Genomic DNA, 4325 nt, shown 5'->3' on the forward strand with positions numbered 1-4325 from the left:
GACCTGGTGAGCCAGGGGTCCCCTCATCACCTCAAGAGCAATCTGTTAAACACTCCTGGATGTGAACCCCATTTTTTAATTTTATTTTTTAATTTATTTTTGGCCACGCCACGCAGCTTGTGGGGTCTTAGCTCCCTGACCAGGGATCGAAGCTGCGCCCCCTGCACTGGAAGTGCAGAGTCTTAACCACTGGACCACCAGGGAGGTTCCTGAACCCCATTTTTTTTTTTTGTGGTATGCGGGCCTCTCACTGTTGTGGCCTCTCCCGTTGCAGAGCACAGGCTCTGGACGCGCAGGCCCAGCGGCCATGGCCCACGGGCCCAGCTGCTCCGCGGCATGTGGGATCCTCCCGGACCGCGGCACGAACCCGTGTCCCCTGCATCGGCAGGCGGACTCCCAGCCACTGCGCCACCAGGGAAGCCCAAAGCTATGCTTCATTCTTTTTTTTTTTTTTTTTTGCGGTTCGCGGGCCTCTCACTGTTGTGGCCTCTCCCATTGTGGAGCACAGGCTCCGGATGCGCAGGCTCAGCAGCCGTGGCTCACGGGCCCAGCCACTCCGCGGCATGTGGGATCTTCCCGGACTGGGGCACGAACCCATGTCCCCTGCATCGGCAGGCAGACTCTCAACCACTGCGCCACCAGGGAAGCCCTCCTGAACCCCATTTTTGACACATACTAGCTGTGTGACCTTGGCCAAGTCACTTAACCTTTTCGACCTCCCCCTTCCTCGCCTGCAAAGGCAGAATAATAAGAGCACCCCCTCGGGGCCATGGGGAGGATTAGACAAAACGCCCTGCTTTCTGCTCCCAAAGGTTGGCCATGCAGGGTCGCCCTCTGCCGCTCCCCTGCCACCCCAATTCCAGGCCCTTCCAGGCTGACGCTGGGCACTGTGCACATCCCAGCCCACATGCCTCACACGCGGCGAGACGAAAGTCCGGGCTGGAGGAGCTGGACCCGTCGCTGCCAGCAGGCGGTCGCCTTGGCCCCGGCAGCCCAGGTGAAGGGCAGGCATCGAACTGAGGGGTGACCGTCTGGATCACTGTCCTAGGAACCTCGGGGATGCCGGTGACACAATGGAGTGTGGACACTAATGCAATCGAAGGGTGATTCAATCACTTTATAGAAGTTGATCTGTCCTTGTTATTACAATTACTGTCGGCTGGGGTGTTTCGTTCCATCATGGAAAATAAACATCATTTATCATACTTGTAAAGATCAGCCCCCGACAGCTACAGCTCTTGCTTTGCATAAATGTGTATTAATGTCGGCCCTGCCCGCAGTGTGGGGAGAAGTCTATATTTCAAAAGACTGATTAGGCCCTGTCACCGGTGCTTTAAGTGATGTCTTATCATGACTGATACACCCCGACTGCAAAGCAGCAGCCGGGGATAGTGGGGGCGGCTCCAGGCAATTTATGGGGGCACTGGAATGGAAAACAGGCCTGGGAAGGTGGGCATCTGTTTCCTCCGGGCCCGAGTCCATCCCTGATGCTGGGGAACGAGGCCCTGCCCAGGAAGCAAAGGCTGCCCATGGGGGTGTCAGGGCCTGGGAGCTCAGAGCCCGCTGGCCACGGCTGGACCCAGCACAGCGCCGAGTGCCCTCCTCTGAGACCCACCAAGTTCTCTCTCCTGTCCTCCACCACAAGGCTTCTTCAGGAGCCTGATTCCCGGAGGCCTTCCCCCTTTGTCCCTGCGCCCAGGCCGGGGGCCTGGCTGCCCCTGGACACCACTGCTGATGCCCAGGTAGGTGTCCAGCCCAGGCTTCTTTCCCAGGTTCAGCCTGGCGTCCAAGACCTCCCACCTGGACGTCCCACCATGGCACTAACCTCCTACCTTGTCCGTCCTCCCTTCCAACCCTGCATCGTGGCCAGCATGGTCCTGCTAAACAGAAACGAGGTCACAGCCCTTGGAGACTCTGCACTGCCAAGGACAATGCCCAAGGTCCTGGCATCAGGGTTTCAGGCTCTCCAGGGGCCACCCGCTGCCTCCTTCCCCTCCCACTGCTAGAGCCTCTGGCCCACCCAGCCAGCTCACACACTCCTGCTCGTGAGCCCCCTCAGGACCCCCGCACCTGCCCCACCCCGGCCAGGAGAGGCCGTCCCTGTGAGCCCTCTGACCCCTGCCCTTCTGCCCCCGTGACATCATGGAGCAGGAATTGGGATAGAAATTGTGGAGGAAAGGCTGGTTTTACAGGGCCCATCCTCACCGCAAGTCAGAATCTGGATGCAGAAAAAACATTTATGTTGTTATTAGTTGTAGCATTTGATTTCTATTACGTTTGAAAATTCATTCAAGTTATATTGTTGCATAAGAACTAGAAGCATAAGGAGTTTATCTGTATAGTATAAGACAGTAGAATTTTTTCTTTTCTTTCAGTGAGTCTGTTCATTGCTGAGAGGGCAGGGATTTTGTCTGTCTTGTCCACCTGGAGCCTAGCACCTATCATACTGCCTGGCACGTAGTAGGTGCTCACTAATAGCTGCAAGATGAATGAACAAAGTCATGAGAAAGAGGGCATCTGTGGGGATGGGGGATGTTTGCTAAGTGAAAGGCTCATTGAGTGAATGAGCAAATAGATGAATATGAATGAATGAGGACTGCTCAGGGCAACCCACTGGGAGCATGATTCAGATGGGGCAGCAGGCCAGGGCTCCACCAGGTTCCCGTCTGCATCTAGATCTGCCCTGAACCACGAGGATGCAACTTGGGCCTGGACCTGAACTCCCTCTAGGGTCTGCGGCTACCAAGGAGTCCCCAGACCCATCTGGTCCTCTCCATCCTGCCCTCCCTCCCACGGGGCCTCCTGTGGATTCTCAGGAAGGGTCTGAGCCTTTCCCCTCTGCCACATCCTCTTCCCCATTCTTCGTTCTTCCTTTCCCTGCCCCTCTTCCTCCTGTCTGCCTGCATAGACTACGGACATAGGCTGGAGGGGCAGCAGACATTTTGTAACCATGAGGCAACCTCAGGATGAACGCCACACTCCAGGGATGGTAGAGCAGAAACAAAAAAGGCACCTACCTCATTCATAGCATAGTAGAGCCTACAGCCAGATTTTGGACCTTATACCTCCAGATTCCATGTTCTGTGAAAAAAAACCCAAAACAAAGCAAATAAGAAAAACCATGCTTGGGGAATTCCCTGGTGGCGCAGTGGTTAAGAATCCACCAGCCAATGCAGGGGACATAGGTTCGAGCCCTGGTCCAGGAAGATCCCACATGCCGCGGAACCACTAAGTCCTTGCACCACAACTACTAAGCCTGCGCTCTAGAGCCCGCAAGCCACAACTATTGAGCCCAAGTGCTGCAACTACTGAAGTCTCTCACCTAGAGCCCGTGCTCCGCAACAAGAGAAGCCACTGCAATGAGAAGCCTGCGCGCCGCAACGAAGTGTAGCCCCCACTCACCGCAACTAGAGAAAGCCCGCGCACAGCAATGGAAACCCAGTGCAGCCAAAAATAAATAAATAAATATTTTGTAAAAAAAAGAAAGAAAAACCCTATTTGGTTGAGCTACTGTGGTTCAGTTTCTGCTACTTGCAATGACAGCTGTCCTAACTGAAAACATAAAGCTTTGATTAGATCACTCCCTGCTCAAGAGGCAGCACACCAATGCCCATCTTCCGTTGAATGACGTCAAAATGCATCAGCCCGGAACTCAAGGCCAGAATTCTGTGGTCTGCGCCCACTGCCCTCTGTGCCCCCAGGTCAGAGGGTTTTGCTTGCTGCCACCCTTCTCATTCCTAAGTATATGTGGCTCCTTCTCCCCTCTGGAGGCTCCTCTACCCTTGCATCTCCTCCTTGGAAATCCCTCCCCGCTCCCTGCCCTCAGGGGCTGCTGAGATGTTCCTTGTGCATGCAGCGCTCGCCTCCCAACTCCGATACATACTCCTGTCCTGCACCCTCCCCAGGCAATCTGGGAGACTTGCCCTGGCACATGGCACTTGGTGTTATCTGTCTGGTCTCATCCCTTTCCCATCCTATAAGATTCTTTCTTTTCTGCACACACCCCATCCCCTAGGTCCAAGACAACACATTATATGCATGTCGTCGGTACTCCACAGGTGTCTTGTGAATGGATGGACACAGTGATTCTTTAATAATATACTTCATATGATATGGAAACATATTTCCTGCAACACATAAATGTAATAATAAGCGTTATTTATTGGCCAGCTACTCTCTGACAAACACTGTATTAGGAACTTCGTTTGAAACAATAATAATGTTTATTTTTCTTGTCTATACCCAAAGCATCAATGTTCTTTGTTGAATACAGGAAAGTACATTCAATCATCTCTAGTTTTATCTAAGTCTCCGCACTGGTAACA

General features: G+C 53.6%; 1 long non-coding RNA gene across 1 annotated transcript; it reads right to left on the reverse strand.

The window, feature by feature from the left end:
• Positions 1 to 663: 663 nt before the first annotated feature.
• On the reverse strand, positions 664 to 4325 carry LOC125964991 (uncharacterized). The gene is made up of 3 exons (XR_007478390.1): positions 2206 to 4325; positions 1826 to 1877; positions 664 to 1087 (listed from the first exon to the last, which is right to left on the reverse strand). It is a non-coding gene; the product is annotated as an uncharacterized LOC125964991 (long non-coding RNA).

Source organism: Orcinus orca, chromosome 7, assembly GCF_937001465.1.
Source record: "Orcinus orca chromosome 7, mOrcOrc1.1, whole genome shotgun sequence".
Classification (NCBI taxonomy): Eukaryota; Metazoa; Chordata; class Mammalia; order Artiodactyla; family Delphinidae; genus Orcinus; species Orcinus orca.